General features: G+C 39.7%; 1 protein-coding gene across 19 annotated transcripts in view; it reads left to right on the top strand.

The window, feature by feature from the left end:
- The window catches only part of PTPRK (protein tyrosine phosphatase receptor type K), a 402,371-nt gene that overhangs the window by 295,801 nt on the left and 93,053 nt on the right, over nucleotides 1-13,517 (top strand). The gene's annotated exons all lie outside the window — the stretch shown is intronic.

The following is a 13,517-nucleotide window of genomic DNA, read 5'->3' on the forward strand; positions in this document are numbered from 1 at the left end:
GTCCTGTTCTGGGAGCAGCTGGAGACTTATGGAAAAGTTGACAACACGATTTACAGATGGCGTCCTGCTTCTGTGGATGACAAGCAAAATACCTTTTCTGCTCAATATTCTGTGCATTTAACTTTTAGTTTGTACTTTAAAGCTACAGTAAATTGATTTGAACAACTTTTCACTCTTTATTTTACAATTCTGCGGGAGGGCAAGACCTGGACCAAGCGACTACCTTATAGCAGTGGTCAGGGGATGCATGTCTGTTCCTTCCTGTTTTCCTCCAGCAATTCTCCTTTCCAAAATCTGCAGATTCCAGATGCATAGCTCGGTCATTGAAGGGGAAATAATCGTACCGTTCCTACTAGTTTCTCTTTGGTTATAGCAAAAGAAAGTAAGGCTAAAGTCAAGAAAGGGAAAGGTGCAGCCGCAATGTCAGGAGGAACGATTTTTTTTCACAGTTGATCTTATGAATATTAATATGTCATTTTTCTTTAAAGACCGTTGGTGCGTCAAAAGAACGTAGCAAAACCATTTTCACATTCTGTACACCCAAAGGGTGTGTTTTGAGAAGGACAAGTCCGACTTGGCTTTCAAGAGAAATCCATGTCAAATTCATACACGTTTTTGAGGGGTTTTTTGTTTTGTTTTTAGCAAGGTTTTCAAATGTCATGTTTTTTGAAGCTGTGTTTTAAAAGTTTTTAATTTTTTTGTGTGCAAACTTGACAGTGTCAAGTTTGGAGCCGATTCTAGGAGGAATCTACATTAACCCTCTCATGACCTTGCAATTCTTTGTTTTTGCGTTTTTGTTTTTTCTTCCCCTTATTCCAGAAGCTTTAACGTCTTTTATTTTTCCATCTCTATAGCCATATGAGGGCTCGTTTTTGGTTTATCATGTAATGCACTGGAAAGCGGGAAAAAAATTCCAAGTATGCTGAAATCGCAAAAAAAAGTACAATCCCACAATGGTTCTTTGGATTTTTTATTTACAATGTTTTACTATATGCTAAAACGTACTTGGAAATATGATTACCCAGGGGGACTTGAAGCTGCGATTGTCCGATCACCTCTGTGCTTCAGCACTGTATAGCAGAAATCAGAGTCTCCTATGAACGCCGGCCACAGGCTGGCGTTCACCGGAGGAATGTAATGACAGGTACCAGGGTCATCAGCAGACCTCTGGCTGTCATGACAACCCATTGGTGCCACACGTTTACATGCCAATGGGTGGGATGAATGATGTTCTTCCGACTGGCACATGTTTAAATCCTGCTGTCAGTGATTGACTGGGAGATTGAACAAGTTAACAGCCATGGGCTTAGCACCGCTCCACTCCGTAGCTGTTAAAGGCACATGATGGCTGATTCATCACGTGCGGGGAAGTTGTGGGCTTGGTGTGCATGCCCTCATCAAAGGCAGGTACACGACCTTCAATAAGTAAATATACGTCAAAGGTAGTCAAGAGGTTAAAGTAGTGAAATGTCACTTTTTCCCATGATAAGGATTTTAAAACAGTGTGGGCAGCACGGTAGCGCAGTGGTTGCCACTACATTTTTGCAGCGCTGGAGTCCTGGGTTCAAATCCAACCAAGGACAACATCTTCAAGGAGTTTGTATGTCCTCCCCATGTTTTTGTGGGTTTCCACTTGGTACACAGATTTCCTACCACACTCCAAGAGACACACTGATAGGGAACCTACATTGTGATCACTAGTGGGTACAATGATGGTGACGTTTGTAAATTGCTGTGGAGTATGCGCTATACAAGCAAAACATAATAAGCAATAGTGGGGGGGGGGGGAATAGGAACACAACTTGCTGTGTGAACAGTAGTGTGGATTTCCTATTTTAATCAATATGAAAATTATTCAGAGAGTATTTGAACCATTCGATCCGCTTCAAAATCCATGTAAAAAAAAAAAACCTATGTGAACAATCCCTTACAAATCAATGTGTGAATCAATAATAATAATACTCTTTATTTATATAGCGCCAGCATATTCCGTAGCGCTTTACATCATCGCTGTCCCCGATGGGGCTAACAATCTACATTCCCTATCAGTATGTCTTTGGAATATGGGAGGAAACCGGAGAACCTGGAGGAAACCCACACACACAGAGGAAGAACATATTCTGAATAATTTCTGCTTGAAAAAATATTCCAAATGTCACCACTGAATCAATAGCAGCCGAAAGAATTTCCAATACAGAATCCGCAAGAAATATCCACATCAAAAAACATTGCACGTATCCCCCGACAGTGGAAATTATCTATGCATTGGTGCTATTTGGGGTCAGGAACAGTTCTGCCTTTCTATGCTCAGGTCTTCAAGGGGCAATATAAATTGCTGAATAGAGCACCAAAAGACTTGATAAGTGTAGAAAAGCTTAGAGACTTCTAATTCCAGGAGAGGGAAATAACCTTTATGACTGTAGAGATACATCATCCTCTGAGTCGTTGGGTAATAGCCACAGTCATTTCCTTGTGTCAGGATATGTTTTTTTAAATTAAAAGCATTTGTGGGTGTTTTCCACACATTTGTCTACCACATACTTCCATATACACTTTTCATCCATTATCTAGACTAAATTGGTGCTGCAGAACGTTCTTCACCAGCCCAGTGCTTTACTTGGGAGAATTTCCAAGCATTTCGTTAGAACCGAGTGCACCCATGTGCTTTATCTACCTGTGCTTTAGGGCTTATGTATTCCGAGAATAGCGCTTCATTTCAGGTTTTTGAATGTAGATTGGGCTGATAGTCTACATAAAAAAATGCCTATTTTAACTCTTTGAGGTACATTTGTTACCTTCTCAGAAATGACTCCATAGTTATACTCTTAGCTGTATTTTGTGATGTCTGATAAGCTTTTTTTTTTCTTGCCTGATAAAAATAAAGTTGGGTCTTTAGAGGAGTTTTCTGTCAAGGGAGTTTGTGGTCAGATTGTGGTTCGAGTAGCATCAGTCAGACACTGGCTGAGCTATTGCAGCCATATATGTTTTACACTAGAATACTGACATGTTTTAGACACTACGAAAAACAGGCCATGGGCTGTGCATCTCAGCTGACTAGTCCAAAGCAGGGCCTAGGCCAATTTCTCCTCACCTCGCTCCCATGACTGATGATTCTTTCCCTAGAAACACAAATAGGGCGAGACCTGTCACCCAACGGAGAGAAGCCACCATGAACTGGCGTCTCGGACTAGTCAGCGGAGACAACTAGTCCATAACTGAATTTAGAAAGTATGGTTCCTCTGAAATGTCGCAGTTCTTAGAGTGAAACATACCTGGCTACAATTGCAGTGTCTGATCCATGCCGCCTAAGGTTGGGCAGCATGAATCTGATGACTGGTTCCTTTAATGAGTGAATCTTCAGCTATTTCTTGAAAGTGTTCTAGGTTTAGTGTTCTTTTTAGTTTAAAAAATTATTTTGGACAGGGATATAAAGAAAACTACAAAATATTATGCATATTTGTTTGTGCAGTGTCCAAATTATTATATTCTATAATAACCTATATCAACAGTCATCTCCATAGTAAGCTATTCAGGGATATCGGACGAAATCATAATCTATAGTAATCCATAGATGAAGGGGATAGGGTGGTGAGCAGGAATGGTAAGAGATTAGGTAACCATACCTTTACTGAACAAATACTTATTTTGCACACTGCTTATGGTTATCATATGGTTATCATATTTTATATGGCTACAGGGTAACAGAGATATTGCACATCTGTATACCAAATCCACAGCTGCCAAGTTATTTAGAAAGATTCCATAGCGTCGTTGTCTTTTCATACGTAATTTTGAAAATCCAAGGATAAGTTACTGTTCACATTCTCATTGAAGTATGAACATCAAGAAAGGCTCTCAGCATCTATAATCGTATCCATAGACTTTTAGACTATTGGCATACAGCTGGATGATATGTACTGGCATACTTTTTTTTATGGAAAACTACATTTGACTACTTTTTCAATTCAAAAACCATAGGTCAGTATGTATTACTGGATAGCTTGCTGTTGCATATACCGATGAATACCTCCCAACCTATAATGTAAATGTATGTCTAACATATATTGCCATTATAGTGTGCAGAGTTTAATCAAGAGAAGAACATGTCCGCAGCGTTAGTCTGCAGGAGTAGGCTCCTTTCTCACTGCACTTAGCGGTGTCTAATAGCCTTCTGTTATGGGAAAGCTCCCAGCCCATATGCCAAACATACCCATAGGCTCCCGTTTACCTGTTGAAGTATACCTTGTAGGAATCTTAGAGTGCAGCTATTAATTTCCTAGGATATCCTACTAATGCCTTCACTTATGTGCTTTTAATTATGCATCCACCTCAAAGAAGGTGACTAGTCTGTTCAGATATGTATATGTGTGTAGACGTATGTGTACATATATATTATATATTCCATATTTATTTTTTTTGAAGAGGAGGAAAAATTGCAGAAAAAATTAGATAGAATAATACTTAGGAGATTACTTGGTGTGTTCACACAGTTCTTTGACATAGATTTTGGAGCAGATCTGCTTTAAAACATTTATCAAGAGTATGTGTAGAGTTTTTTGTTGTGGGTTTATTTCCATATAAATATAGGAAAACTGACTGAACAGCAATCTAGTCTGAACTGGTGCATAACCAAAAAAAAGTCTTATATAACAAATAGATAATGGCTGCACTCAATTTTACTGTGCTAAAGCAAGGAAATGTGCAATACATGAAATGTGAATAGCATACTGGCTTGTGAAATCTATGAAAAAACACATGAGATGCTTAGCACAAGATTTGGCCAAAAATTGTGAGCCCATCCACCAAACGTCAAGGTAATCTCAGATCGGATGGGTAACTAACCTGTCTGCCTAGTGTGAACACTTACCTATGGCTAATAACATGGTAAAGCCTGCATTTATAGGAAGGTTAGAACCAACTGTGTTTGGATGTAATTAAAATCACAGCATGGTGAAGGGCGGGGGGTTCAAGTCAGAAAAAATAGTACATAGTAAATATAGGAAAACTGACTGAACAGCAATCTAGTCTGAAATTGTGCATAACCAAAAAAAGTCTTATATAACAAATAGATAATGGCTGCACTCAATCTGAGATTACCTTGACGTTTGGTGGATGGGCTCACAATTTTTGGCCAAATCTTGTGCTAAGCATCTCATGTGTTTTTTCATAGATTTCACAAGCCAGTATGCTATTCACATTTCATGTATTGCACATTTCCTTGCTTTAGCACAGTAAAATTGAGTGCAGCCATTATCTATTTGTTTTATTTCCATATACACAGAAAGAAGCTCGGTGTGAACCTTTTCTCCTTCGAGTGGTTCTGTCTGACATTGGGGCTTGGGTTTATTGGATTCCACCCATAGGGTCTTCTTCATCCATAGGGTGCTAACTTCATCCCCTCTCTGCGACGATCTAGCGTAATGTCGGACATTTCGAGGTTTCTTTTTATACATCACTTTGTCTCCTGGTGTTGGAATCTGCAGTGCTGTTAGTCCTCATCTATAAAACATGTTTGTAATAAAGTTATTGCTGAGCCTCCGCTTTCTCACAAGCGGTGGGATAGCAGTAACTGTCACCATGGAACGTCTCTGTTTGATCATTGTCTTCTCGTCCTTTGGTCCATGTGCAGTTTACCTTGTCATATGCAATTCAAATCAACATTTGCCGTGTCGCAATAGATTTTCCCCTCTGCTTTCTTTAGTGGCCTATCTTTTCTGCAGGTAATGAACAATTGTATTTCATCATGTTTGGATAAGGGTCTGTACATGTTCAGCTAAATTTCAATCATGTGAAACGGTGAACTCGCCACATACAAGGCAACTGTGGATGAGTAGAATATGTCAAATAGAAATATTGCGCTTATATAGAATGAATATAATTTTCAAGCTTGAGACTACCGTGGCCAGAAAGAAGCAGTTTATCAAAAAGTCTAATTTATTGACTGGTCATATAATCGTATTGAAAATGAAAACTAGAATAAATCTCATGATCCTGTATCTGCCGTGTAGTCTTAGTCCCGATTATATTGCTGTCCTAGGTTCGGAATAGGATTTGCAATTTTTTTACTTCTAGATAAACAGGACGTCATTTTATTGTACTTGATTCGTAATGAATCACATGCTTTTTTCCCATTGGTACAATTTTAATAGCGCTCATTAGTCGCCGTGTAACTTACTATGCAATGCAGTGCCAGCAGCCAAATAAATCTTTGCTTGAGATTTCATTGCTTTATAAATACAAGCAAATCAATGGGGATTCTGGGTCCTGAGACCCTTAACGATCGTCTACACTCAGAAGATGACCATAGCAGTGCTGGACACAGGAGAAGGCGGCGATCAGTGAGACCCCCACCGATCACTCAAATTCACCCTTGAGAGGTGCATAGCTCAGGAGAAGGGAGCACACAGCTAAGTGGGGTACAGATTCAATACAAAGCATAGGCTATAAAGCCTATTCATTTTATTAACTCTGGGTTTTGTGCATGCTCAGCCAGGGTTTCATTACCTTCTCTGGTGTCCAGTGCCGCTATGGTAGTCTTCTGAGTCATGAGAGAAGGTTCAGACCCTCTGGATCACTCTGGGGTCTGAGTGAGTCATAAATCACTTCTTCAATGTAAGCTTATGAAGCGTCAGAACGAAGCACCAGTGTAATAGCAGTTTTCTTCAGTTGTTCGCGCTGGTCTTGATGAGGAGGCACGCTGGAGTCAGATGCTTCCAAATCAGGAGCGCCAAACAAGAGCTGTGGCCATCTATGTGTGCCTCGCTACAAATCCTACTCCAGTCCTTGCTGGGATAAGATTTGTGGTGTATCTGAGGCTGCTGCTCGTCATGGATTTGACAAGCTCCGATCACATCCCTGTCCCGCCCCATCTCACCGCACTTTGTTGGAGCTCAGTGAAAATGGTGTTAAAACGCCCTACGTTACAAAGTTTTAGCTTTTTACATCTGAATACTGCTGGCACATGAATTTGAGATTATCCTTGAAGAATGGTAAAATATGTTGCAATATGTCACAAACGTGTTCATTACATGCCTAGAAGACTTTTGATGTGAGGTGCAGTCATGTTTGCATCGACTAATTTGAGTAAATTGATCATTTTAGTAATACAGTTTGTATTAGTAACCTTTCATGTTAAGGATCTTGTCAAATTTTTAGAAATTGTTCCTGTGTTCAGTGAGATTGGTTAAAGCCTTACATTTGAAGGGGGGTGTACTCATTTATGCTGCATACTGTAAAATTACAACGTTTTAGCCTTAAAAATGTCATTGGTGTGGATGTGCTTTTTTAAGAAAGACTACATCTGCAGTTATGAAGTTGGGTAGTGTTTATCGAGGCTTCATTGTGGTACGTGACGTCACTAATTTCTGAAAAAATGAAAAAAGAAAATGTTTAAAATAGACGTTTTAGATTAGTTGGATTCATCATTTAGCCTTGCACAATGATGATGAAATTGTTCCATGGCGTACAGAAGAGATACTAGTACAACGGTAACGCAAATATTTCTTATAAAATACCATAAATCGGTATCTTGATTTTAAATGTAAGTTTTTCCGAAATTTGTCTAAACTGGGACCCATATTTAGTTATCCACTGGGACCCTATTATTTCAGTATATGGCTTTTGGTTAGCATTCATGTACACCTATTAGAAGCCTGATTTATTATCTTTTATTCACTACTCCTTTTTATTGCATGTTTTTCTGCTTCATTTTCCACTAGAAGACAAAGATCAGACCTTAAACTCCTGCTTACGCCTTTATGGCACACAAAAGGGATGCAAATTATGTAGAGTCCTTTAGATGATCCCCCAACCCTTCTGGTGCTGATGTCGTTCATCATTAATCAAGAAAGAGCCTGGGTCAGGAACTCTCTTCAACATTTAATAGATCCTTTATCATTGAAATAATTTCTCATAAAAGATTGGATGAATTCATCTTTGTCACGTTATCACTGGAATAATGATTAGGTTGGTCTGTAATTACCCTTCTTACCTTCAGCAGTGTACAGAGTTATCACCTTCACTTGGGAGAAATTCCAGCTACTCTTTTATTATGGACCTTCTGACATTTCTGGCTGTTTTGGGACACTCTTGTCATATAAAGTAGCCGTGAAGTCTTTCAAGGGTTATCCTGCATGTTCTGTAGGTGGGGATGCATACCACACACAAAGTATTTGTTTTCAACTTGGGTTTTAAAGTGTAATTGTCCTTTTAATTGTTATTTCATAAATCAATAGTACACGCAAAAATAAGCAACTTTGTAATATGTCTTATCAGATAAATTTGTTTTTCTTCTCCTTAACTGATCATTATCAAAATTCTCAATTCTCGAGTAAAATCCATATTCAGTGAAGGCTTTCCCATTAATGAGATAGGAGATCACGTTTGCTACTGGTAAAATTCTGTGTATAAGGCAGGAGGAGGAGGGAGGAGCTCTGCCTCTAGCTCCTCTCTGTTCCCGTCTACATATAATCTTATCAGCACCAACTTCCATCTCCTATCTCAGCAATGGGAAAGCATGTCTTCACTGAGTACAGATTTTACCCAGGGTTTGAGAATTTTGATAATGATCAGTGCTGACAGAAGCAAATTTATCTTATAAGATACATTACAAAGTTGATTATTTTTAAACTAGATGGTGGCCCGATTCTACCGCATCGGGTATTCTAGAATATGTAGAATATGTATAGTAGTATATAGCACAGCCCACGTAGTATATAGGACAGCCCATGTAGTATATAGGACAGCCCACATAGTATATAACACAGCCCACATAGTATATAACACAGCCCATGTAGTATATAACACAGCCCACGTAGTATATAACACAGCCCACGTAGTATATAACACAGCCCACGTAGTATATAACACAGCCCACGTAGTATATAACACAGCCCACGTAGTATATAACACAGCCCACGTAGTATATAACACAGCCCACGTAGTATATAACACAGCCCACGTAGTATATAACACAGCCCACGTAGTATATAACACAGCCCACGTAGTATATAACACAGCCACGTAGTATATAACACAGCCACGTAGTATATAACACAGCCACGTAGTATATAACACAGCCACGTAGTATATAACACAGCCACGTAGTATATAACACAGCCACGTAGTATATAACACAGCCACGTAGTATATAACACAGCCACGTAGTATATAACACAGCCACGTAGTATATAACACAGCCACGTAGTATATAACACAGCCACGTAGTATATAACACAGCCACGTAGTATATAACACAGCCACGTAGTATATAACACAGCCACGTAGTATATAACACAGCCACGTAGTATATAACACAGCCACGTAGTATATAACACAGCCACGTAGTATATAGCACAGCCACGTAGTATATAACACAGCCACGTAGTATATAACACAGCCACGTAGTATATAACACAGCCACGTAGTATATAACACAGCCACGTAGTATATAACACAGCCACGTAGTATATAGCACAGCCACGTAGTATATAGCACAGCCACGTAGTATATAGCACAGCCACGTAGTATATAGCACAGCCACGTAGTATATAGCACAGCCACGTGATTTATTGCCCAGCCACGCAGTATATTGCACAGACGTAGTATATAACACAACCCACGTAGTATATAGCAATGTGGTCACCATATCCCTGTTAAAAAAAAAAAATAATTAAAATAAAAAATAGTTATATACTCACCTTCCGGCAGCCCCCGGATCCAGCCCAGGCATTTAGCGATGCTCCTCGCGATGCTCCGGTCCCAAGAATGCATTGCGGCAACAACACGTGATGATGTAGCGGTCTCGTGAGACCGCTACGTCATCATCTCGCGAGACGTTATCTCTGGGCATTGCTGCAGTGCATTCTTGGGACCGGAGGGTCGCGAGGAGCTGGAAAGGCGCCGGAAGGTGAGAATAGAATGATTTTTTTTTTTTATGATTATTATTTTTAACATTATATGTTTTTACTATTGATGCTGCATAGGCAGCATCAATAGTGAAAAGTTGGTCACACAGGGTTAACAGCAGCGTTAACGGACTGTGCTACACCGCGTTATTCCGCTGTGTAATGCACTCCGTTTAACAGACTGCTAAAACCTTATGTGGCCGCTGACTGGAGGGGAGTAAGGAGGGGGCACTGACTGGAGGGGAGTAGGGAGGGGCCAATTTGCAGCCGGACTGTGCCTGTCGCCGATTGTACCCCTCAGACAAATAAATAAATATATATATATATATATATATATATATATATATATATATATATATACATACATATATATATATATATATATATATATATATATATATATATATATATATATATATATATATACATACATATATATATATATATATATATATATATATATATATATATATATATATATATATATATATATATACACACATACATATATATATATATATATATATATATATATATATATATATATATATATATACACACACACTATTGGTTTATTATAAAAAAAAAAAAAATTAAAACAGCGGTCACACCTTAAGTTTGTTATTTTATAATGTTCTAGTTTTGTTTTTTTTCTAGTGAAGGGTTCTTCTCATTTAAAGAGGTTAGCTGCTCCTTGCGGTATATGTCCTTGACAGGCGCAAACCAATTTGGGATGGAATGTGGAGTACTGGAATGCAGGCTTTATCAGCCTTGACTTAGCAACATAGTAGGGAGCAATGGTATTGCTTTATCGGAATGTCGCTAATACAATATTTCTGTGCTGTTTTCTCTCTAATGGTTGGATATGGAATAAAAGCCTTGTAGGTAGTGCGTTTGTATCTTGTCATGTTGGTTATTATGCTTACATACCCCCTACTGGGTCATTTGCTCTGCAGGGATAGTATAATGTGAAAAAATAATCCCGGACTTTTAAATCACATCTGATAATGTCTGTCTTAGAAGGAAAATCTTGTATCTATAGCCATCCTGCTAATGCCAGTGTGGTGCTTCCTGCTGAGAGAATATTTCAAAAAGCAGTGGTCCTTGGCAAGTGCTATTAACTAAATCACCACTAAAACTAGATCAGCTCTTCTCCTGTCTATGGTTCTTCTAGTGGTGTATAATGACCTAGTTAACTCCATCTCTGCTGTGCACCCTTGAATGGTCTCTGTACTACATCATGTTAAGTACATTGTTAAAAGCAGTTGTGTGTATTCAGCTTAGAGGCAATTTTATGAATGTGTTACAGCATCTCAGCCCAGACTAATGTTATTGCAGTAAGAGGTCACATAAACTGCATTGACACAAACACTAAGGAACCCTCCCCCAATATCATAGTCCGGTTCATCAGATGGTGATGTTCCATACAGTATGTATATCTTGAGAATTGTGTGATTTGTAGCTTAATAATGTAAAATGTCATATACAGAAGTGGAAGAAAAAGGGTAGCTTCTGTGCTCCAGTTATGGTGCAACATCTGTGGGCACTGAAGACAAAGAAGCCTCCTCATCCCGGCTCAGTGGACGATTTCACACACTCCCCTCCCGCTCTCTGACCACCACCTTCTTTCACTCTCTAACAAGAACTGCCATCCCGCTCAGGTCACCCCCACTTTCCACACTTATAGAAACATCCAGGCCATTAACACCCAGAAACTTATGAAGAACTTGCAGTCCCTATTGGCCCCTATCTCCTCCATCTCATGTCCTGATTCTGCACTGAAGCATTACAATGAAACCCTCCAAAGTGCCCTGGATGAAATTGCACCTCCTATACATAGAACAACTTGGCACAGACGGAGACAACCGTGGCACACGCTGCAAACACGTTTCCTGCAGCGGTGCTCCAGGTGCGCCGAATGTCTGTGAAGAAAATCTAATCTACCCGAAGATTTCATCCATTATAAGTTCATGCTTAAAACATACAACTCTGCCCTTCACCTCTAACGAACCTATTTTAGCACCCTCATCACCTCGCTGTCCAATAACACTAAACGTCTCTTTGACACTTTCCATTCCCTACTCAACCCAAGAGTGCAGGCCCCAACCATGGATCTCTGCGCTGACGATCTGGCCAATTACTTCAAATGAAAAATTGACCACATTCGATAGGAAATTATCGCCCAATCCCTTCATACCATGCACTGTCCTCCCTCCCCCACTTCATCTAGTTCACTCTTTGACTTTGAACCAGTTACAGAAGAAGTAGTAATCAGGCTCCTTGCATCTTCTCACCCGACCACTTGCACCAGTGACCCCATTCCGTCATATCTCCTCCAGTCCCTTTCCCCGGCTTTGACCTCTCACCTAACAAAAATATTCAACCTTTCTCTCTCTTCCGGTATTTTTCCCTCCTCATTTAAGCATGCCATCATACACCCATTACTTAAAAAACCATCCCTCGATCAAAACTGTGCCGCTAATCATAGACCTGTCTATAATCTTCTCTTCATCTCTAAACTCCTCGAACGCCTGGTCCACTCCCGTCTTATCTGCTATCTCTCAGATAACTCTCTTCTTGACCCTCTTCAATCTGGTTTCCGCTCTTTACACTCTACTGAAACTGCCCTCACTAAAGTCTCTAATGATCTACTAACATCTAAATCTAATGGTCACTACTCCATGCTAATTCTCTTGGATCTCTCTGCAGTATTCGATACTGTGGATCATCAGCTCCTCCTCACTCTGCTCTGCTCCATCGGTCTCAAGGACACCATTCTCTCCTGGTTCTCCTCCTATCTCTCTCTCTGACCGCTCCTTCACTGTATCTTTTGCTGGTTCCCCCTCCTCTCACCTTCCCCTTACTGTTGGGGTTCCCCAAGGATCAGTCCTAGGCCCCCTCCTCTTCTCTTTGTATACTGCCCCTATTGGACAAACAATCAGTAGATTTGGTTTCCAGTACCATCTCTATGCTGATGACACCCAATTATACACTTCTTCTGATATCACGCCTGCCTTTTTAGAAAACACCAGTGATTCTTACCGCTGTCTCTAACTTCATAGTAACATAGTTACTAAGGTTGAAGGAAAACTTTAAGTCCATCTAGTTCAACCCATAGCCTAACCTAACCTGCCCTAACATGTTGATCCAGAGGAAGGCAAAAAAAAAAACCATGTGGCAAAGAGTAAGCTCCACATTGGGGAAAAAATTCTTTCCCGACTCCACATACGGCAATCAGACTAGTTCCCTGGATCAACGCCCTATCAAGGAATCTAGTATATATAACCTGTAACTTTATACTTTTCAAGAAAGGCATCCAGTCCCCTCTTAAATTTTAGTAATGAATCACTCATTACATCATACGGCAGAGAGTTCTATAGTATTACTGCTCTTACAGTAAAGAATCCGCGTCTGTTATTATGCTTAAACCTTCCTTCCTCCAGACGTAGAGGATGCCCCCTTGTCCCTCTCAGGTCTATGATTAAAAAGATCATCAGAAAGCTCTTTGTACTGTCCCCTCATATATTTATACATTAAAATAAGATCACCCCTTAGTCTTCGTTTTTTCTAACTAAATAGCCCCAAGTGTAATAATCTATCTTGGTATTGCAG

The sequence above is a fragment of the Ranitomeya variabilis genome, chromosome 2 (genome assembly GCF_051348905.1).
Source record: "Ranitomeya variabilis isolate aRanVar5 chromosome 2, aRanVar5.hap1, whole genome shotgun sequence".
NCBI lineage: Eukaryota > Metazoa > Chordata > Amphibia > Anura > Dendrobatidae > Ranitomeya > Ranitomeya variabilis.